We start from the raw sequence: 25,225 nt of genomic DNA, 5'->3' as shown, positions 1-25,225 counted from the left end.
ATACGTTTGTTCTACTCATTAGAGAATGTACAATGCACTTGACCAAACCCTTGAATCTGCCGGTATTTTAAAGGTCAGTGGGTTTAGTCATCATACGTATATGTGAGTGTATCTAATGTTTGGAATTAAGCACAGAGCTACACAATGGACAATCTGGACATCAGGGATATTGAAACCCAGTTTCTAGAGGCGTGCATCCGCAAACACGCCACTGTGTTACTTGGAGGGGGCGAACTTTAGGTTCAATACATTTTGTTGGAGGTTGTTGTCAACCACCGAGCTACACATTGAGCTGTCTTTGCTCTGTCTATCATGGGTATTGAAAGCTGAACTTTAGTGTTATATTTAGACTTACCGCTGAGCCTCTGGTAGATTGTTTGGTTGTAAATAAAGTCAAAGCTCATGTCTAACAGAGTATGGATTAAACTGCATAAAGAAACCTTAACTGATAACGAAAAACAAGCCAATCATTTTAAAGAAGTGACAAAAGCTTCTAACCTTTAAAATTTTGCAGTTTCTTTGTTATTAACTCTGACAGAAATTATGTTTGACTTTGTAATCATATTAAGAGTTATATTAGTCTAGTTCACATATAAATCATGTTATAACACTACAACAAAATGTATTGAGCCCAAAAACTGCTTGAAAAGACAGGTACACTATGTTTTCTTTTATTTTCTATAGCTGTTTCGTTTTTAAGAACAGAGATGTAAAAGGCAATCTCTGCTGTGCCTATCACGGATATCAAAACTCGGTTCCTAGTAGTAAAACTCTGCAGACATAACGCTGAATCTCTTGGGGGGGGGGTCATTATGTAAGAACAAGTGACCACATTATGATTTCACCGTTTAAAGTAATCTACAAATGTACCAGTTACAAAAAACTGAAAGCTACTCATCTGCCAATATAAGTAAACAGAAGAATCCTCAGAAGCTGCGGCTATAATTAAATCTCAAATCAAAAAAGAGAGGAAGCTGTAAGCTTGAACTGTGCAGCTGACAACGGGCCTACCATATTTGCTCCTTGTTGTAGATTTCATAACAACTTCATCTCTTGGCAAAAAATGAAATACTTATGAACATTCCACTGTGACATCAAACTGTATATATCCTCTAACAGCATGAAGAAAACATAAAATATGTTGCATGTTATATCTTAGTGGCGTCTAAACTAACCACTGTAATTTTCGCTACGCGTATCACATCTCACTACTTTTAACCACACTTTTTCATTAGTGTGAAAATCTGTGCTCTTGTATATATATACAGATGTGTATTTAATTTCGCGTGAATTTATTCGAGAGCTGTCTGTGCTAGTCGTCCGTATTTTCGAGATTACAGACTATAGAAGCCAGCTAATCAACACTGCTCATTGCCAACTCTTGAGCTACTCTTTACCAAGGAATAATGATATTGACCGTTACGTTATAGTGTTCCTAAGGAATTCGAACTGTGTATCGTAGATTGGGAGTCAAGTGTACCAATCGCCAGGCAATGCAAGGCCTTTTATATATAGCATTCGTGAACATAATTATTTTTATACAAACTGGTTTATATATTTTACGGAAAACACGCTCGTGCTCTTGCACTTACGAATCAATCATACGTATTAATTAACAAATTAACATGCATTTTCAGTGTCACCATTTCAGCAGAAGGCTTTGTTTCCCCGCGCATTAAAGCTACTAAATATCACCTAAAGGCGATAGAATTAGTTTAACAGTGAAATTTGAAATATACCATGAAAATAAACATAATAATTGATGAAAACAAAAAGAACTGGCCTATTATGATATGAACACTTATCCAATCACATTTCATGTTAGCTGCATACTAACACAGTCCAGAGTAGGGAGCGTACTTTCGTCCCCAGAGTACAACACTGTGTAACAACATTTTTACTTTTTCTTGTTCCTGGGCAGAAAGTGTTATTTCCCAATTACTTATGCCTAAAGTAAATGGAAAAGACCTATTTTTCTCTTCAAACCTTTGCTTTTCTGACCTCGGCAATGAAATTTTTAAATTTACCCGTTTTCCACAACATTCCAGGTAGATTTAGTGCTGAAAAGCTGATAGAGAATTTTCAAGAACTTTCTGGAATGTTTTGGAACTTACGAGAAGTTTAGAATTTTCTAGAACTTTCCGTAGTAATATATATACAGGGGGCTCACCATTTAACACTTCAATTTAGTTCTAGCTGCCTAAGTGAACACATAGACCTATCTGATTTTATTACAGAAGGCATCAAGAAGCTGCAAGCATTCTCCAGACGCATTCTGCTATGTATGTGACCTAGTAATCAAGACAAGAGCGAAAAAGTACTCTGTGACAGCATCTGCCTTGAAGTATAATGAGTATGGCTGGGAGGTTATCGGAGACTTCAAAATGGTGGCATTCCTGATGGGTCTCAAAGGAGGCTTTACGAAGTTTTCCTGTTATCTTTGCCTTTGGCAGCAGGGACACCACAATGCACTACAACAGGAAACACTGGTCACAACCGACTGAGTTCACTGTGGGGAGACACAATGTCAAGTGCAAGTCACTAGTAGACCTCCAGAAGGTGTTGTTCCCACCATTGCACATAAAATTAGGTCTTATAAAACAATTTGTCACAGCTCTTGATAAGGAGTCTACAGACTTCAAGTACCTTCGAGACTTCTTTCCTAAGATGTCTGAGGCAAAGGTGTCTTCGTTGGACCACCAATAAAAAAAATTCTGAAGTGCACAAAATTCCCCCAAGAAGCTCAGTGGGAAGGGAAAAATCTTGAGGCAGTTTTGTCGCAGTGGTTCGGGGCTTCTTGGGCAATCACAAGGCCGAAAAGTATGTGGAAATGATTGAGGCTCTGGTGAAGAACTACGGTAAAATGGGCTGCAGGATGCCCCTGAAAGTTCATGTCCTTGACATTCATCTTGATAAATTCAAGGAGAACATGGGAGCATACTCAGAGGAGCAAAGCAAGCGCTTATATTAAGATATACTGGACTATGAACGCCGCTACCAAGGAGCATATAACGAAAACATGATAGAAGACTATATTTGGGGGCTGATACATAAAAGTGATTTACATTACAGTCGCAAATCTCGAAAAACTACTCACTTCTAAACATTTTTGTATAACTTTAGTATAAATACATGTAAATCTTGATTCATATGTTGTTTTATTCAGACCTTATGTAAATGAAAATATTCAAATTTGCCCGTTTTACATAGAAAATAGGTTAATTTCTAAATTTCATTATCCAGGTCACAAAAGCAAAGTTTGAAGGGAATAGTGGCTATTTTCTCTACTTTTACAACATAAGCAATTAAGAAATAACACATACTATCCAGGATCAAAACTTGTGTTACATAGTGCAATCAGCCAAAATCACTATGTCGTCCTAAGGTCTAGGGTAGTGAAAACTGACTAAATTATATGAACACAAAAGGTGACATAAACAAAAAAGTAGCGAAATGGTAAGTATTTTTTACCTGTTTTATATAGTTTATGATAAGTTTTCTTGATGTGTTAAAAACCTTTTCCTTACTGCTCATCAGGACGAATGGTATATATGTTTCAGCAAGGTATATTTATATATGGTATATTTGTTTCAGCAAGGTATATTTATATATGGTATATTTGTTTCAGCAAGCACGTAACAATTTCGTGCTTGTTACAATTTTCATGTCATAACTTTTAAATTAGTAAGCATATGTTCACGAAATTTTGCAGAAAACAAGAAAACATTACAATCCTTTCATACGAAAATATTATTTTTTTCATCAAGTCTTAAAGTTTGTTAAGTAATGTTTTTTCACATGTGTTGTTTTTGCTTTTCGCATGTTGCCAATCCAACATGCAAAGTAATTTTCATTTTAAGATTAACAATAGTTATCAATATGAAAATTATATACTTTTAATTTTGACGTCACAAACATCTAATTTGAACCAGTTTTGCATTCAACATGCCACATAAAAATCAGTAAAAAACAGGTGTGTGTTTTAAACATTTCCTTTTATATTTAGAAAATTAAATAATATATGATACTGAAACTTGACTCACAACCTACAGTTTTATACTAAACCTATTTACATAAATACATAAAAGAGTAGTTCAATAAAAGTTTGAATAAAAGGCAACAACCGCACAGATATGACCTTTGCTCTGTGACCCATGTGAAAAGGGATACATGAATCTGCTTCGTAGCGACACCATACGAAATTGTACTGACTTACTTGCTAGGTCGCGAAGTCTTTCAGAAAGATTTTAGAGGTAAAATTCCACCAACATTCACCATGAAACTTACCATAAATTGTCGGAAAGCAAGAACTGCAAAGTCCTTTCTGTTTATTTATTACAATTCCTAGTCATCATTAATATTTGAATCCAACTGGAACTTTCCCTAAAATTTCCATCCTACGAAATCAGATCTCCAAACTCTGTATCCATCGATCGTGACAAAATGCTCGATCAAAATCTACTAAATATTGCTCAACAGCGTGGAAAGCAAGGGTTACAATAGAATTTCAGCTGTCGTTATTTCAACCAATCGACTTTTTAATTGTAAAAAAATCAAGTAATTGTTACAAGACGTACATACATGCTATTGTGAAGCATCAGTTGTTATAGTTTGGTAAGGAGTTACTTTCAGTCATTTGTTTCTCAAGCAATTACTTATTCCAGTTGATTGTATTCTGGGACCTGAAAAGCTGAGCACATTATGTGAGGCCTAGGCGCATTCTTAAGAATGGTGTCTCCTTAGGCTAAGAAAATAACGGGATAATTCAACGCGCTCTCCATTTCGTGGTCGCTGGTGTACCATAAGAATGGGTATCAAATCATAACATTTCGCTAGACAAGAGTAGCATATGAGTTGTTATTATTGGCTGACTATCTTTCTTTTCTTTTTTGTAGTTAAAACTTAGGGATGACTCAATGTACGAATAGTTTTTGTGTAGGTGTGCGTGAAATTTTAAAATAAACAAAAATTAACTCTCAGAATGAAAAGTAGCAACATCTACACGTTTTAGATTTTAACATAAAGTACTTTACTCGCCACTAATAATCTAAAATACGTTAGGTTTTTATGTGATATGTGACTGATTAAAATAAATAAACAATTAGCCCTAACGGCTAGGCCCGGCATGGTCAAGTGGTTAAGGCGCTTGACTCGTAATCCGAGGGTCGCGAGCTCGCATCCCCGTTACACCAAATATGTTCGCCCCTTTTTAGCCGTGAGAGCGTTAGAATGTGATAGTTAGTCCCACAATTCGTTGGTAAAAGAGTAGCCCAAGAGTTAGCGGCGGGTGATGATGACTAGTCTTACACTGCTATGTTACAGTCCGCTGTTAGGACAGTATAGCCACGTGTTATTCTGGTGCCTAAAGTGTTTTAGTTTACTAGTACTAAGTAGAGGACAAAACGTAGAAACCAAACAGAAGAGCTGATATTCCAATACTATAAGAGGCTTCACACTTCCAAGCAGCACTGTATTAGGCCTCTATGTTATCCTTTCTCCATTGAGATTCACGTTTTAGTGAGGAAAATGAATTCATAAATAAACACCTGCACACGAGGGTATAAATGTACTTATTTATCTCCTTCCCATTGCATGAAGCATTAAGAAAATATAATCTACTTTCCTGACGTTAAAACTCACACACACACACAGAATTACTCTAATAAAAGTGTTTGTTTTATTTTTTAATTTCGCGCAAAGGTACATAAGAGCTATCTGCGCTAGCCATCCCTAATTTAGGAGTATAAGACTAGAGGGAAGGTAGTTAGTCATCATCACCCACCGCCAACTCTTGGGCTACTCTTTACCAACGAATAGTGGGGTTAACCGTCACATTATAACGCCCCTATGTCTGAAATGGCGAGCATATTTGGTGCGACGGGGATTCGAACCTGCAACCTTCCGATTACAAGTCAAACGCCTTAACCCACCTGGCCATAGTGGGCATCTAATAAAAGTGAATTATTCTTAGATAGCATATGAGAAAGTCAGCAGTAATGTAATATTCTACGTTGTACAAATAAATTGCCTTCATTCATCTAAAAATCTTTCATTATGATATCGAGAATGGTCATTTAAAACGATTATTTTAATTCAAAAATAACAACATTTGATATATAATCACAAAATTATTAAGAATTTTTACAACTCGATGGCTTTATAAAAGAAAAAAAAACATTTTAGTCGGTATAAAAGGAAAGCCTTTCAATGGTACAAAGTTAAATTGGTGAACTTATAATGGTAGCTCATTTTGTAGCTTTGTATTTGGCCCGGCTTGGCCAAGCGTGTTAAGGCGTGCGACTCGTAATCTGAGGGTCGCGGGTTCGCATTTCCGTCGCGCCAAACATGCTCACCCTCCCAGCCGTGGGGGCGTTACAATGTGACGGTCAATCCCCCTATTCGTGGGTAAAAGATTAGCCCAAGAGTTGGCGGTGGGTGGTGATGACTAGCTGCCTTCCCTCTAGTCTTACACCGCTAAATTAGGAACGGCTAGCACAGATAGCCCTCGAGTAGCTTTGTGCAAAATTCTAAAACAAACAACAGCTTTGTATTTAACTACAACGAAAACAAACAGTGGGAAAGAACAATTTCTTTTAGATTCATTTGCATGTGTGAAACTTATTAATAAAATAATACTTTTTAATAAGTCACACTTAGAATGCTTAACACCTGAAACATAAGCATGCCGTTTAAAGCAAATTTATTGCAAAGATGTGTTTAATTAAAGAACGACCCGCCGTTGCCAGGTGGGTTAAAGCGTTCGATGCGTAATCTGAGGGTCGCGGGTTGGAATCCCGGTTGCACCAAACATGCTCGCCTTTTCTTTCAGCCGTGGGGGCGTTATAATGTGACGGTCAATCCCACTATTCTTTGGTTAAAGAGTAGCCTAAGAGTTCCCTCTAGTCTTAGACTGCTAAATTAGGGACGGCTAGCGCAGATAGCCTTCGAGTAGCTTTGCGCGAAATTCAAAACAAACAACAGATTACGCTATTTCATAAGTTGATTTTTTTCAACATTGTTTTGACTACCGTATAGTTTCTGTCTTTGTTTCAAAATTACAATAACCACTCCCAAAATTCTGTGCAACCTGGGGGATAAATTACTCTCTTAATTACTTAAAAAAAGTTATATCTAACTTATACAAAAAGAAGCTTGTGTCACGTCACGCTTGATATCTTGGAATAGGCATTTATGCATATAGAATAGCTCTGTTTCTGACTGCTCATTACGATTCTAGTGATAGGAAGTTACGTAACTATGAAAGAAAGGAGGTGAGTGCTGTGAAACCTTATAAGTGTAGTGAGTGTTGATATAATAAGCCTAAAGTAAAGACATTGTGTGTGATTACTTTGCCTAGAACAGAGTGCATAAAGTTTAAAACGCAAGTAAAAATATCGATTCAATTTTAATTTAAATTATTTTTAATTAAGCTATTTTATGTTATATAACCAACGCTTTTAATAAAATAAATCCATTTAAACAATAGCGACCATAAATTAATAAATCAACAATTTTTTTTCCAGTTTTTTTGCCTATACATTCTATTCTTTCAGTATATGTGTGTGTATGTGTTTTCTTATAGTAAATCCACATTGGGCTATCTGCTGAGTCCACGAAGGGAATCAAACCCCTGATTTTAGCGTTGTAAATTTGTAGACTTACTGCTGTACTAGCGGGGGACTTTTCAGTATACGAGGGCTGTTCAAAAAATACGCAAACTGACGTCATAAAACAAAATGTACTTTATTTAGAAGTTACAGGTCTGGGACCCCTTCAAAGTACTCTACTCCCCAACGCACACACTTATCCCAACGGTGTTTCCACTTGTTGAAACAGTCCTGGTACGCTTCTTTTGTAATGTCCTCCAGCTCCTTCGTTGCATTTGCCATAATCTCGGGAATCGTCTCAAATATTCTTCCTTTCAAGGGTCTTTTGAGTTTGGGGAACAAGAAAATATCGCAAGGAGCAAGGTCAGGTTAGTAGGGGGGTTGGGAAGAACAGTGATCGAGTGTTTGGCCAAAAACTCACGAGTTCTGAGGCACAAATTTCGCAGCAACGCGGTGCATCTTCAATTTTTCGGTCAAAATCTCGTAACAAGATCCAACTGATATCCCACACTCTTTAGCAAGCTCCCTGACAGTCAGACGTCGATTTGCCCGCAGCAGGGTGTTGATTTTGTCGACGTGTTGGTCGTCAGTTGACGTGGAAGGACGTCCAGGACGCTCATCATCTTCAATGGACTGCCGACCATCCTTAAAACGTTCATGCCACTTGAAACATGCCGTACGCTTCATAGCAACATCACCGTAAGCCGTGTTAAACATAGCAAAAATTTCAGTCGCAGATTTTCCAAGTTTAATACAAAATTTCACAGCAAGTCGTTGCTCCTTCAGGTCATTCATTCTGAAATCCGCCAAACGAAAAAATCGCACTTCACTTAAAACCGCGTAGCTAATACACAAATGAAGATATCTGCAATCGGGAAATGGCGTCGTAATCAGCTGATCTGTGCGAACCTAGCGACACCAAGCGGATTCCCCTGGAACCAACTGGAGCCGCGCAATTAAAACAGTCCGCGTATTTTTTGAACAGACTTCGTATAGACTAACAACAATATCAGGATATAGTGGTGTTGTGTTGTTGCCGAGCAATATGACATAAAAGTGATTATTTGAACGTGTTGTTACCAAAACTCAAAGGCTTTTTGTGTATTAGAAGATGTTTACATAACTGATTTTTACCAATAATTATTCTATGAATAAGCCATGAATTTATTTCATAAATGATCATAATTTTGATTGGCTCATAAATAAACATACCGACATACTATTGCCTCGATTGCATTTTTTTTTGCCTCATTCTTGGTCAAGCTTGGCTTCACGAAAGTTACTAATATCAATTAGCTATGGAATGCGAGGTTAGGGTATACTATGTGGTGTGGGTGATAGTACTTGCCCCGTCATTTATGACGGGCTATACTCTGGTAATCAGATATTTCTTACTTAATAGTTATTAACGCCTATTTACATTTTGGTATTTTTCTACTGTAAATAGCTTGAAAATTATAAAAGCGATCCCTCAAAGTTTATTTCGCCTGGTGATGGGAATAGCAATGATCAATTAAAATATCCAATAGAAGGAGAACGTTTGTTATAATAACTTATTAGAATTGCTTGTAAAAATTAATTGAAGGTCTTTCTAAAACTTGGTAATTTGTTTACGCAAGTAGTGTAAAGAAACCAACAAAATATTTGAAGTCATGTGACCGTAAAAGCGTTGAGGGCACAAACAACACTGTAATCTGGAAACCATAACTGCTAGGACGGTAGCGTTGAAGTGTTAGTAGTATGTACAGGATTTCTTGTTATTTAGCGGGGAAACATAGTGGTTTTAAATGAAACATTTACATAAAACCATTCATTCTAACAATGTCCGAGTTCCGAATAAACTATAATATTACAAGTTATTTAACAAAACTGTGAAGGTATAGGTCACGTGGCTTAAACCAACCAATGACGTTGATAAATTTGAACCTTCTAGCGTACAAGGCGTCCTTGCCATGGTGCGCAATCAGTGATATTTAACAGGTCCTTTTCTTCGACACAAAATCTGGAATTATTATGTGTGTCGAGGACCATCTTGTGCCGCAAGGCTTTTTGGAGACAGCAGCGTTCATCACTGAAGGGTACTGTCTTATTATTTTTTAATATTGTTTATTTTTATCGAAACACTAAAATGTTATAAGCTATTACAGTATCCTGGTATCAATTCGTTCAAGGACAGCCATCATGGATGCTTAAATATTTGACTTTCACTGCGCTTACAAAAGTTGCTTTATATAAATAAATTATAAAAACATAAAAAAATGTGATTTATTGTGGTTTTTCAGCAATCAGCTATAGAAATAATGTTCCCAAGAATGAAATTTTGAGTGCTCGATCAGGTAGCATAATAGTCTAGTTAGGGTAAAGAAAGATCAAAATATAAGCCTAACCTACTATATACACTTAGTGTGTACTGTCAGTGTGTGTGTATGTGTGAGCTGTGAGGGCGCGCGTTCAGCTAAACTGGCTAATGTAGCTTGTGCGACTCCTAACTTGTGCATTGAAACGGTGAAAGCGTAATCTGTGACGAAATGTGATCATGAATCCGAATACACGAGGGTTAACCGTTAAGACGGCTCTTAAGGTGCATACATATAAATATATATGTATATATAAGCGCTTGTTAAGTTTGAAGTGTGAACATTTTATTTTGCTTCTGGTCTATATTTGTAATTTATATTAACATTTTACTTTAAAAGTTGAAGTGGGTTTGGAATAATTGAAATTGTAGTGTCAGGGGTATGGCACAATTGCAAGATTTAAGGATGGAACTAATTCACATAGTAAAAAAAAGTTATAAATACACAATTTTAAAGTGAAATGGTATGGTAAAAATCTGATTTTAAAAGTTCAGGTTGCAAAGTCTTTGGAAGTTGTCAAGTATGAGTGATTAATCAGGTATTACCACACAATATAACCTTAAAGTTTAGTGATGTTTCTTTTGTGTTAGTTCTTATGCATATAACTTTTTAAAAAAGGAATATTGTTTTTTTCTTTTCAAGTGGGAAGAGTTTGATGTAAGTAACCTCATGGGTTTTAAAGACACTACAAATACAAATTGTGTAGAAACCTGAATTATTACTTTACTGTGACCCTACTTGAAAACAAATTATCAACTGACTATTTCTTTTAAATTTTAATACTTGTACAAAAGACAGCTATGTTTTTGTGTCAGAAAGTTTTTCATGTTATAAAAAAGTAAAATTTTCTTGGTATTAAGGAGAATTCTCTTTCTGTAGTGCATATAAAAACAAATGATGATAGAAATTTTAAATCAGAACAAGTTATTAAAAATAGGAGATGACCCCCTTTAGAAGTTAAGGGAGGGAAATACATGTGTGATCCATTTAGGCTTGTTTCTTCAAGTAGATGTGAGTAGAATAATTTGGTGATACCCAAGATTATCAGGAATATACATAGAGCAACAGGTGAACTTGTAGGATGGATTTCAGGGTGAAGGTGGGCTCTACAAAAATAGTTAGAATGATGTTTTTGGAAGTAAAGAATTTAACCCTTTCTAAGCTTGCAGGGTGTCGCTATTACTAATTTTTTTCACACATAAGATATTAACTAACTTGAATGAAATTTGATACACACTTTGTAGATTTCTAGTGCTTAAAAAACAAATTGTATAACTTGTTTAGTGTTTGTTTTAAACTGAAAATGACAAAATTAAAACATACCTAGGGGATCATAAAGGATGAATCTGTTAGTGGTTTGGTCAGTTAAGTGGTAATTTGTAATTTCATTTAACAGACTGTTTCATAATTATCTTTTCTCTTATGAAAACATTTTCTGTATTAGATCAGGTGACATCCAAAGTGTGACAAGATAGTTCAATATCAGTATGTTCTGGTTGGACATCTTATTGTAATTGCTTACTAGATCAGATGTAAAATATTTACTTTGTGTAATACAAATGTATACAGAGAAAACATTGGGGGAAGGGTAACATTTTTTCATTTTTACTCTCATTTTGTTGTATGTGTAATAATTTGAATACTTTATAAATATTGCTTCATTTTTTTATAAAATATAACATTAATTATTTAATTTTAATGCAGTTTACATTATGTTAAAAAATGTTAATTAGATCCTTGAAAATGACACTGGTTCTGCATCATTACCCTGTATGAACCATGAAAATAGTATAACATGTGGAACAGCAAAAGAACTCAAACCTGTATCTTAGCTCTTTATATAAGAAGCATTTTTCTGACTGTATTTTTGGATAAATGTAATTTCTCTCTAATAATTGTTTTAATAACCTAAGGTGTTCTACATCTGTTTTACTTATGTAATAATAATTCTGCTAATACACACATCATCTGAATTCCTTGTTTAGAGTATACTAACCATCTATTATTTTTATCTGATTACTTCCATGAGAAGAATATTTTGGTAACTCTAAAAACAGTCATGTAACATAGAAAGATGCTAAGATAAACAATAACAGAAAAAATCCTCTTGCTTGTGGCTTGTTCTAAAGTGTTGTGAACTTTGTATAACTAAAAACAGTCATGTAACATGGAAAGATGCTAAGATAAACAATAACAGAAAAAATCCTCATGCTTGTGGCTTTTTATAAAGTGTTGTGAACTTTGTATAACTAAAAACAGTCATGTAACATGGAAAGATGCTAAGATAAACAATAACAGAAAAAATCCTCATGCTTGTGGCTTTTTATAAAGTGTTGTGAACTTTGTATAACTAAAAACAGTCATGTAACATGGAAAGATGCTAAGATAAACAATAACAGAAAAAATCCTCATGCTTGTGGCTTTTTATAAAGTGTTGTGAACTTTGTATAACTAAAAACAGTCATGTAACATGGAAAGATGCTAAGATAAACAATAACAGAAAAAATCCTCATGCTTGTGGCTTGTTCTAAAGTGTTGTGAACTTTGTATTCTCATCCTTTGTTCACTTTTATTACACTTTCCGCTTGTTACTTTCTCAACAATTATAAATTAGTTTCCATGGAGCTTCCCACTAGTATTTTGTAAATTTTACAAAATTAGTTTTCTGTAAACTTTTATGGCAGTGACGTTTTAACGAAACTGTTAAATTCTGTAGTACGTTTAATTATATGCATGCCAGGCCATTTTGGTAAAATAAATTGTGCAATAAAAATTCTGAAGTCTGGTAACTTATGTGAATAAATAGTATTTATCACATACTGTTACATATATAACTTACATATTTTATTAATTTATGTATAAGGTAAAAAATATTGCCTCTTTTGGTTGAGTGTGAGTTATAACAGCAATGATAATGACTGCAAGTTAAAAACAGGTAAGGCAGTTACTTTAGTTAAATAAACATAGGGGGAAATTAGTTTAGTTTATTACATTTCTGTGGTTTACAAAGGATAACGGCAGGATGTGTTTGATTCAGTATATGAACCATATCTCAGCAAAATAAAAAAAATGAGATTATTTTATATTTTAGTTTATTAATATTAGTAATATGAGTTCTTAATTTGTATTAAACTAAAGATTTAGTATTTTGATATCACAGTCATCTGATTTCAAACAGTGTTGCATTCAACATAGCATGTAACTCACTAAAATCTATATTTAGGTGTATTCTTTTGATATTTACTTTTAAATTAAGAAATTGACACATGTAATATTAAAGTTTGAATTATCTACAATTTTATTCCAACTTACTGATATAAATTTAATAAAATATTGGTTCACTAAAATTTTGAATGCAAGTCAACAAATGTAATGATGTGGCCTTTGACCTATGACCTATCATGAAAAGGATGAAGGACAATTCATTTGTATTTTGCAGAATCCTAGATGGGCTACTAAATTAGTCCATATTCCACATTATTTTCTTTACACTGACATAGATTGGACCCAGCAGATAGCCCAATGTGGCTTTGCTATAAAAAAAAAATGCACACACACAAGATGAGACAAGAATCTTTTGTATCAAGTTGTCTTTCATCTGTTTTCAAAACTAAGACTTATTACTGTACAACCCACTTACTCTGACATGTTAAAAGACTTGTCACATGACACTAAAGTAAAATCACTGACAGAAAACTAAATCACATGAGAAACAAAACATGGATAAGTGTTTTTTAGGGATGACATTTTCTGACTAAATGTAATCCCATGCAGAGAAATTAAGAAAAAAAAGGGTGATTGTTTGTAGACAATATCATTAAAAGCTGTGCAGAAATCAAACTTGAAACATTTTAATTTGAAATATTTATAACAGTTATTTTATGTACATTTTGAAATTTGATATGCTAGTGTGTAAGCATTACTGAAAAGGTGATCACTGGTCATAATAAGAGTTAAAACAGTTTAAAACTTGTGTAATGCTGAGGAAATTAGTAGGATAGCTAGGACAACAAGAAAATTTGAATAAAGATATTGGAAGCACAGGTTGAGTAGTAGTTTTAAAGATATGTAAATGTTAAAGGTGAATGCTAGTTCCAGAAATTAATTGTTCATATTTTAATGTCAGGAGCTTTCAAAATGAAATAGAGCTGTATTTCAAATGGGAAAACTATGATATAAGGGTATTTACTGGAACTTTGTTAATAATAAGAGATATTTTGAAATGCTGTGTTATAAATTATTTACTTTCACACCAAAGTGAATTGAATATATTTATCTTTTTTATCTAAGGTTTAGTTTACTGTTAAAAAAAACTGAATGAAAACATTTTAAGCTTGCAAATGAACTTTCTACAGATTATGTAGCTTCTACAAATATATTTGATATACTTATGACTTTGTACCTTTTGAACGTAAAGTATATGTATGTTTTTTTAAGAAATAAAAGGTTTTTATTTGTTGGAGATTTTAATAACTTAATTTTGTTTTCTAACGTTCTTAGAAAAGCTAAAAGTTAATTATTGCTAGGGTTGTAACAGAGGGTAGATTTTTAACACCTGACTGAATAAACCTTTCAAAATAGTAATTTTTGTAATTTATTGATAAACTTCTAGTTTATATTAGATTGAAACCCTTTTTAATTTATAGGTAATCCACATAAATGAAATAAAATACAAGTAGTTTAAAATTATATTATGTCGAACAATAACAATGTTTTTCATGTTTTAAGTAAAAGCACATTGTTTATGTACACACTTGTTTGTTGCTATGTGCAATATTTATATATTGGGTTGAGGAATAATTCGTGAGCGTTTTCTCAAGTTAAACAAATATATTCATAAATGAAACACTTTCGCAAAATATTTCGTCATTTGGTAGATAATTGTTTGCTCTAATAGATGGTGTGTTTGATTTTCATATGTCTTTAATTTTTGCTTTCATTTTCAGCTCGTTAAATGGACTGTCAAGTGGACAAAATCGAGCATTTTCGACACCATCTGCTTTTCGCATTTAATTTCTTGCAATTTCGTTTAGAACAATGCATACTATATACCTAGGTATTACATGAAATAAAGTATCATAATAAATGTTTTGGGTGTAATGTGTTCATGCATTGAAGTATTGTATAGTCTTGCATGTAATGCTTGAATGAAATTGTTTAAAACGCTCCAATTATTCCTCAACCTAATAGCTATATGCAGTGAGTTTGCAGTGGAAGAGAACCCTATTGGTGCCAATTAAAAATAATAACAAAAACTGTATCCAACATAACACTATGTGGGCTAGCAGTGGGACACTGTACTACCGTTGTTTAGAGCTGGGAAAGTATTGGTATTCACAGATTACTTAAATCTGTGAGCTCATAAATTATATTTGACTAGTCAGTTAGTACTGTGTTCTTACCAGCATTTGTCCATGTGTGGTTGTACAAATGTCAAGCAAAAAAATATGTATTTATGAAAGAAAAAAGCAGCTTTCCAGTTTATACTCTTGAGAACTTACTAGATTTCTTAAACTTTTTATACTTTCAGCTAGAAAATTTGGATTTTTGGAAAGTAATTTTTAATTTACCATTTATTTATTATGATAGATATATGTTGTTTTCCATTTGCATATTTTGCAAAGGAAATATTTTCCAGATTAAATAAAAAAAGTATTTTGGCAAAATCTTTACTTTTTTTTTTTTAGAGACAGTTTGGGTATTTCCCACTTTGCAGATGGCTAATGGCTATGTCTCTTTTTATAACATGAAGTTATCCTTCATTAATCATGTGTAAGTCAAATTGATAACTAATGAAAACATGTTTTATCACTAATAACAGTATTAGTGTTTTTATTTAAAAATTGTGACAGTTTTATTCATGTTGCTTGAATGGGTGATCATGCAGATGATAAAAAAATATTAAAATATTTTACCATTGCTTACCATGTCTGATAAGCTTAAGTAAGCTTATCTGATTTCATGACCATTTAATTTGGTGAACTTAATTAAAAAAAATACATTTACAACCACTGTGATACAAAAAAAACAATTTCATACATCAACAAGATACCTTTGCTAATAATTCTTAACAAATTTCAAATTGTGGTTGTTTTGTACTGAATGTGCATTCCTTTATTGTATATTTGATTTGTTCTAGTTTTCTGTTACCCATTCTAGCTGTGTGAACTGTTACAGGCTTACCTCAAGTTATCTTGTGTGTTTTTGTTGAAGATTTTTGTAGCTGTCCAAGAGATATAAGTTTCAAAAAGTAAATGGAAAATAAATGAAAAAAGCTTGAAAATCAGTAAATGGGATGTTAGTTTCTGAGGAAAAATCCTTTTCAAAGGACAGAAAAATAAAAAAAAATAAAAATTGAAAAGTGCACTTAAATGTGAGTGAAACTATTCTCAGCATTTAAGTCCATCTTATGGGTCTTGAGTTTACCATGTAACACAAGTATAGAATGCTACTCCTTGCACCTAATATTTAACTCTAGCCATATTGCACCATTGTGTATTGCACCCTGACTTTATGATAATGTAACATTAATTTGCCATTTGGTAGTAACATGTTAGCATCTAATAAAAGATACTTGTGACTATGATTGTTGGACAAAGAGTATTCCCTGCTTGAGATAAATGCAGTGTCCCACAGAGAGCTGTTCCCCACTTCTTGGATGTCACACTCCATAGGCTTTGTGTTTCTGGTGCTCTTTTTTACAAAGGAGTGTATTTTATTTCCCATCACTGACTCTTCCACCATCTTCAATATTGGATTATATCCAGCTAACAATTTTGTGTTGTGACGGTGATTGTTGCTGCAACATTTAAAGGTATAAGTTGTGAACTTCTGGAAGCATTGTGGTTTTATGTTGCATATTGATATATTCTTACCTTCATTATGCCAACATTTTATAGTGAAATATCAATTCTTATAAAACCCAGTTTTTACCATTATGTGATAAAATAATGTCTTTGTCTTCTTTCATTCCCATAAATTTATTGGACAGGTTTTCTCTGACATAAAGAAAAGGATAGTTTACAAAGTGTGAATATAAAATATTTAAATTATTCATGACAATAATCTACTAACATCAGTCTTTCATCTTGCACATCTCCCACAGTATGATTTGTCACACTTTTTTTTCTACCTAATCATTTTTCTAATATTTTATCATTACACTGTGTAACAAAATTTCTTACTATTTCTTGTTCCTGGACAGAAAGTGTTATTTCCCAAATTGCTTAAGCCTAAAGTAAATGAAAAAGACCTATTTTTCTCTTCAAACTTTGCTTTTGTAACCTGGGGGCTGTTAGGTGAAAGTGATTTACATTACAGTCGCAAATCTCAAAACTACTCACTTCTAAACGTTTTTGTATAACTTTAGTACAAATACATGTAAATTTTGATTCATATGTTGTTTTATTCAGACCTTATGTAAATGAAAATGTGCAAATCTGCCAGTTTTTTACATAGAAAATAGGTTAATTTCTAAATTTCATTATACAGGTCACAAAAGCAAAGTTTGAAGGGAATAAAGGCCATCTTCTGTACTTTTACAACATAAGCAATTAAGAAATAACACGCACTATCAAGGAACAAAATTTGTGTTATGTAGTGTTATTTGATATTCTTCCAAGCTGGTAGATGATTTTTGCCAAATATCCAGCATTATATGTATTATTTTTAGTTAAAAAAAAACAAAAACTGATTAAATAGAGTCCAAGGGAAAAGTATTGACTTCCAACATACCTTGGCTCTCCTGGCTTGTTGAGATCATGTTTTAGAAATTTTGCCATGTGGTTCCTTTTAGTGCTTTCCCTTGTAGCTTTTTGCAATGAACATGAAGTCCTGAAAAAGGTTAACTGGAAGACAGTTCTCATTTTATTTGCTTAAAAATTTCATAATTGGCATTTTGGAAAATCTCAACTGGTTTTGTTGCTGTGGAGTTTATTAGGTTAATGCTAACTTTAGGATTATTTTTCATGCATATGGCCTGCCTTTTTAAGTTGTGTGCATTTCAATATCTTTCACTTGTATACCATGTTAAAACCAAAATTCACACATCATGAACTAAATTTGTAGAAGACAGGCTCTGAAGTAATCCAGGTTGTATTGGTTGTCAAAATTGAAAGAAAACTAAAAATATTCAAAAATACAAAAATATTTGATTGTATGCCTTCCCTCATAAATTCATTACACACAGTTTCAAAGCTCTCCATTGAAAACTATTAAGAGACATTTTGAATAATTATTGATAGGTTTTGGACAGACCAGTGTTACAAATTATGCACACAAACCCATCTACTTCTTTCCTGTCAGTCGCCTCTTCTTCAGTATTATTGTCTGTTGTCAGATTTGATGCAAATAACAAATGTTTGGTATTTAGATTTAGGTTTTACTTTACTGATTCATCGAACCATAAAATTTAATAGTAGTTTACATTAAACAACTGTGTCAAATCTAATGATTGTGCTAGTACTTTTTGTGCTAAATGGTCTACACCAGTGGTTCCCAATCAGGGGTGCGAGATAGCGTTCCAGGGAGTGTGAGATAACATTTCAGTTTTTTTTGTTTTTGTTTTTATATTAAGGATACTGTCCTATATATTAAAAAATTACGTTCGATTTTTTTCTTATTTTTCTTGTTACAGATGCAGCTTTTTACCTTGTTACGATAAACTATCTTTTCTGCCGTCACAGGCGCAGACCGAAATCTTAATGTACAACTGTAAACAAACAACACATGAAACATAAACATGACCTAAATACTTGGCACAACTAATTCAGTTACATTCGTGGATGCCGTCTTAAAGTGTCTATTATTTATTTGTTATGTATTCACATGCTCGTGACTTCAGAAACTTCCAGAAATATTCAGAATTAATTAATGACGTCATGTGACGTATATTTGAGAATGTTCTAGAAAGTTTTGCAGAGTATATAAACCCATGCATGATGCTATGGTAGTCAGTGCATTGTTGATTCTGTGTTCATGCAAAAAAACTTCATTATGTCAAAGAAAAGGAAATGGAATGATGATTATGTGAAGTTTGGTTTCACTTGCATCGGAACAACTGAGGATCTGCAAAAACCCCAGTGCATGCTTTGTGATGCTGTTCTTTCAAATGCAGATTTGAAGCCATCTAAGCTGCAGGAACACTTCAACAGCCGGCATGGTGGAGCAGCTCTTGCAGGCCGTGATGTTGAATTGTTGAAAGGTAGAAGAGCCCACTTTGATTCTCGAGCAACCCTTCCAAATTTAGGTTTTATATCTGCTGACAAACCACTACTGATGGCTTCATACCATGTGGTGTATAAAGTAGTCAAATCAAAGAAGCCCTATGCAATTGCAGAAGAGGTGATAAAATCATGTCCATTAGAAATGGCAACAATTGTTCTGGGAAAAGAAGCCTCAAACAAGCTTAAATTAGTGCTGTTATCAAATGATGTTATTCAAAACTGAATTGGTGATTTGAGTTCGGACATTTTGGACCAAGTTATTGCACATATCAGGGCTAGTCCTTTGAAAATCTCTCCAATTGGACGAAACAACTGATGTTGCAAATTGCAGTCAACGTATCGCGCTAGTGAGGTATGTCCATGATGGTGCCACGATGGAAGATTTCCTGTCTGTGAAGATCTGAAAACAACCACAAAAGGGAAAGATGTCTTCCAGTGTGTGAAGAACTTCTTTGCGAAATATGATTTAGATATCTGAATTATCGGTTCTGTGTGTACCAATGATGCCTCTGCTATGTTAGGAAATAAATCAGGATTTTTTGCACTGATGAAACAAGAGATTCTGCACTTGCAAGAAACTCACTGTTTTCTTCATCGACATGCTTTGGCATCAAAAACACCCTTGACACTTCTGTGAAGATCATCAACTGGATTAGGGGTTGTGCTCTGAACCACTGCCTCTTCAAGTCGCCTGTGAAGATTTTGGAAGTGAGCATTCAATTTTGCTTTTCCACACAGAAGTTCGCTGGCTGTCACGTGAGAGAGCTTTAACGTGCTTCTTTGAACTGCGAGAAGAAGTCAAAACTTTTCTGAAGGAAAATGACTATGATCTGCCCGGAGAAATAGGATCATAAGAATTCAACCAAATGCTAGCCTATTTGAGTGATATTTTCACTTGTATGAATGACCTGAGTGTATCTCTTCAAGAACAAACATAAACATATTGAAATGCTGCAAAAAGTTAAATGCTTTCAAAGAAAAGTTACATTTTTGGTGTCAACGAGTTAAAAGAGGGAATCTTTCAAATTTTCCATCACTCGAAGAAATGGTAGGTGAGGATGAGTCCCTAGTTCCATGTGTGTGAAGAAATTGTGGATCATTTGGAAATACTATCAAAGTCATTTGATGGATATTTTGAAAGAGAACTAGAAACTTCTGAAGAATGGAATATGAATCCATACTCCTTCAATATGGATAAGATATTGGATGATGAAGAAGATCTTATCGAACTACACAGAAATTGAGTTCTTGAAATGCAGTTTGAAAGCAAAACTTTGGAACAATATTGGTGTTTGGCAATGGACATGTTTCCAAGACTTTGTTAAAAAGCACTAAATGTGCTCATCCCATTCGCGCGATGACATACTTTGGAGTTTGGATTTAGTGCTCTTTTGTCAATCAAGACAAAATCTAGAAATCGCTTGGGTGCACAGGCAGACTTGCGGATTGCTATCAGCAACAAAGTGCCACGCTTTGAAAAGCTCGCAAGAAATAAACAGGAACAAAAGAGTCATTAAATTTAAATTGGCTTATGAACATTTGAACATTTCAAATTCATAGAAATTTCACTTCATGCATGGATGAAAATTTATTTTTTTGTGGGCCATGTAGGGTTTGTGCATATTTTAGTATGTTATAATATTTTTTCTTTTTCAAATGTTTCGTTTTTGTTTAAATATCATTAAAAACTAATTATAAAAATTTGTTTTGGTCACCTTCACCTTTATTCTTAAATTACTGTGAGGGGTGCAAGAACATATTAAAATTTTTTAGACGTGAGGGGCATAAAAAAGGTTGGAAACCACTGGTCTATATGTTGATATGTAAGTAAATTTCATAAAGTTTGCAATATAAATCAAGTCTTCTTATGTTTAAAAAGTAAAGAAAACAAAAAATCATTGTAATATACCTTGAAACTTCTGGGAAAACAATTTACCACTGAAAATCATTGAACTTGTAGTTTGTACTTTATATGAAAGTTAGTCGACCTTTGTCCTTTTTGGTTTCGCATGGTATTCAAGTTTGAAAAATATCAGTATTGCCCTAATAAAAAATTTAATGATAAAGTTACATATTGTAATTAAAATAGTCTTTTAATATTTTCAGAGTGTATAGATTTTCTAAAAATATTTTCAATTTCCATTTCTATAACATTGAAGGAGGTTGGCGAAAAGCCCATGTCAACACGTCTTAGAAGTCTTATAACTACTGATCAGTTATGTATTTTTATTCATTAAGTAATTGAAATAACAGATTGTTACACTGTAAACAATCTAAACACATTATTTAGGCTATAATTTATTGCAAAACATACAATATTGCTGCATTGTTGTGAAAATGTTTTGCTACCTTGTAAATTTTCAAAAGCATAAGCTTTATTTAAAATGCATCAGATAATGTCAAGTATTTTAAAATATTTAAACTGCAATTTCTTTTTTAAGTTGTCCATTTGAATATCATATGTGCACTCTTAATGTCTAACAGTGCTATAACATTTTTACTGAAAATCATACTGATTGTGTAGATATTAGAAGTCAAAACTATTAAGCAACATTTTAGTTCTTTCTGGTGTATAGAGATGAGATTTCGGAAGCTGATGTTTTCTTAACCCAAATATGTATTTCAAGTACATGCTCATTTTGCAACATGTGCTATCCTTCCTTCCTGGCCCAGCATGGTCAGGTGGTTAAGGCACTCGGCTCGTAATCTGAGAGTCGTGGGTTCATATCCCTGTCACACCAAACATGCTCACCCTTTCAGCTGTGGGGGCATTATAATGTGACAGTCAGTCCCACTATTTGGTAAAAGAGTAGCCCAAGAGTTGAGGGTGGGTTGTAATGACTAGCTTCCTTCTCTCTAGTCTTAACACTGCTAAATTAGGAATGGCTAGCACAGATAGCCCTTGTGTAGCTTTGTGTGAAATTTAAACAGAATGGTGCAAGATGCACAGACATTTGTATGAATAGGAGCTTTATTATACAAGTTTCATGACATAGAATAAATTACAACTTGGTGCACAGATGTTATAAAAAGCTCTTTGTGATACGGATAGGTGAGTATTTAACTAAAATACACTTCCAGGTTAAGAAAATTTAACATCTGTAATTTCAGTAAGTTATGTTAGTGAAAGTACTGAGTTGAAAAATTACATATCTGTGAATTTTAGTTAGTTTGTGTTTGTTTTCTTGTTCAAAAATGATAGGTATCACGGCTTTGAAATTTTGTTTACTTAAACATCATAGTGTTAAACATGGTAAACAAAAGTTCTGTGATAGTTATTTCTGACTTGCATCTGGTTCTTTTGTTGTTATTATTCAGTGCAGTGATCATTTCAGAAATGCTAGAAACTTGTTTAGATTTTAATTTTGTTTAATTATGGATGTGTGTGGGACACTAATGTTTAGTAGCTCAATTCTTTAAGCAAAATATACAAATAAAGCAAATCCCTTAATTCTTTGGGGGGGGGCTCATAATAAATGGAAATGTATGTTGTTTTTTTTAACTAGGAGGTAATGGTAATGACTATGTAAAAAACAAAATTAACTGAAACTATTCTAGACAAAGTATATCTTTTTTCACTTGACTTGAAAACTAATTCCTTCAACATGATATGGAAAAATATATGTGTAAAACTGGCTGGTATGGGTTGAGAAACTTTTTTTATGTAGAGGAGTGAACAATGTTTTGACCTTCTTTGGTCATCGAAGGTCGAAACGTTGTTCGCTCCTCTACATAAAAAAGTTTTCTCTGCCCATACCAGCCATTTTTACATATGTTTTTCTCTACAAGTGGGTTTTCTCATCATCACGGATTAACATAATATGGGTTTATTTTAAAACTAGTCGCTTTAACGTGATGTGGGTTTAGTTTAAAAGAAAGTTTTTGATTTCAGTAATGACCTAAGGTAGTTTGGTTGTTGTAATTTTTTGTTTCTTTTCGTAGAATGTTTTTGTCTTTTTTGTTGGTTTTCTTCTGTTGTGTAATGTTGGTCTTTGATGTTATATATAATAACTTTCTTTTTCTGCAGCTTGCAGGTGTAGTATTTCATTGCCTTGGGGAATATTGTAATAATACCTGATTTCAAGATACGAAGCACTGAACATATTTAAGTGAGTATAAAATAGTTAACATTTGTATTGTTAAACCAAATCTTAAGAAATAGTAATATTAGAGATTGATACTTAGGTTTCCAGACTTCTTTCTTTGGGTAATGTATTGGTTTTGTCCTATATTTCTATATTTTTTTTCAGTGACATCTTGGTTTTTTGTTGCAAAAAATAACACAGTTAAAATCATAAACTGTTGAAATCTGCTTTCATAATAAAGGTGCAACAAAACAGCTGGATCACTATGAAATATTTCTGTCAATGAAGGTTATTTGAATTTTACTGAGTGCTGAAAATATTGAAGTTGAACTTAGTGTTAAAATGAAAAAGGAGAGTTGTGAAACAAGCTATATAAGTGGGTGGAGGTTTAGCTGCATGAAAACATTGTCAGTTAGCATTCATGGTTTAATATTAATATAGGAATTACAGTGGAACTGTCCAAGTGAATGTGGCATAGTGGTGTCAATGGGGAAAAAATCTGAAAAAACTAAGTGGTGATTAGAAGGTTTATTAGAAACTATAGTACTAGGACATGACACTTGTGCTTTTGATGCACAGTACCAAAGATCATGCTTCTGGGTGTATGTGACCAGTGTGATCTCATTTTAGGGAAGCTACTCTATTGTATTTGCTACTTTCACTTTCTTTACAGTTGATTAAGAACATTAATAATTTGTTGGTAGAAATGTTACATTATCTTTTCATGGTTTTATTGATCTGTTTGGTTCAAATAAACATGATGATGAACTGTGATGTATTAAATTTATTACAGTAAACATAAAAGGTTGCTAAAACTAACAAAGATGTTACAAGAGAGAGAGAGAGATTGAATTTTGTTAAAGTCATTGGCATTTATCTAAATTGAACCACAGTTTTCAAGTGGATGGTTGTAGGAATTATAAATTAAGTCACAGTAGGCTTTTGACCTTATGCCTAGAACCAGTGGTTGGTGTATATTTTGACCTTGTGCTTAAAATAAGCAGAAGTAAGAAACAGTTGTAGTGAATCTGTGTTTTCAACTTTCAACTGTAAGACACCCTCTGTCCTTGTCCCAAAATTACAAATTTTGTAGATTTCTGTTATGGACTTTCTTTAAATTTGATCCAGATAACCTTTGTGTAGCTTTGTATTTAATTAAAAACAAACAAATAATGGTTTAATTGAATCTCTGTTCATGTATAGGAGAAATAAGTCTGTTTAGTATTGTCAGTGTTGATTTTTCTTCTTTGTACTGTTTGTTTTCCATTGATAAGTTTTACAAATAGAATATTCATTAATTAGAGTATAATTGTTATTGAATGATACAATGACTACATTAAATTTAATTATAATTGTTAGTTTTATTATGCGCATACTAATTTTGAAGTTCAACTTTACAGGCCTCCTGGGACACAGTAGTAAGTTTGTGGACTTGCAGTGCTAGAAACCAGGTTTCAGTGTTCGGTGGTAGGCAGAGCACAAATAGTCCATTGTGTCACTTTGTGTTTAATCACAAAGTAAACTGTACGAGATTAGCATAATTTATCTATTTCTTTATTATTTAGCCATTGTATTTTAAGCCAATCATTGCAGAAAGATTATTGTAATATTAACAAATCTTTTGTTACATTTATGAATAAATAATATTACTATTTCTAGTGTATTAATAAAAAATAATAAGGAAATATAGAACAGGCAACATGCAGGTACACAACATAATTCATCTCAAGTCTTGGTCTTTACATAAAATAGAAGTAGTAATGAAAAGCATTAGCCTTTGGGTCATTCCATGTCAACTCATGCAGGGGGGCTGCAGGTGACCCCCACAGAATGCCTTGAAAAAATTCACATGTGCTCATCTACCCATATAATGAAAAATTGCCAAAGGTTAGATCAATTTCTCTAATAGTTTCTGATTTACAGCCCTGTAAAATTTAATTTTTTTTTTATTT

General features: G+C 33.4%; 1 protein-coding gene across 2 annotated transcripts in view; it reads left to right on the top strand.

The window, feature by feature from the left end:
* The first annotated feature begins 9,298 nt into the window (after nt 1-9,298).
* Nucleotides 9,299-25,225, top strand: part of LOC143228896 (bromodomain-containing protein 3-like) — a 29,463-nt gene continuing 13,536 nt past the window's right edge. The window contains exons 1-2 of one of the 2 annotated variants that reach the window (XM_076460331.1): nt 9,299-9,685; nt 23,216-23,297. The gene's annotated coding sequence lies outside the window, so the exon portion shown is untranslated. The remainder of the gene's footprint in view (nt 9,686-23,215; nt 23,298-25,225) is intronic. The other variant, XM_076460330.1, reaches the window with a different exon arrangement.

This window comes from Tachypleus tridentatus, chromosome 10 (genome assembly GCF_004210375.1).
Source record: "Tachypleus tridentatus isolate NWPU-2018 chromosome 10, ASM421037v1, whole genome shotgun sequence".
NCBI classification, from domain to species: domain Eukaryota; kingdom Metazoa; phylum Arthropoda; class Merostomata; order Xiphosura; family Limulidae; genus Tachypleus; species Tachypleus tridentatus.
This window is presented reverse-complemented; position numbering and strand designations above follow the sequence as displayed.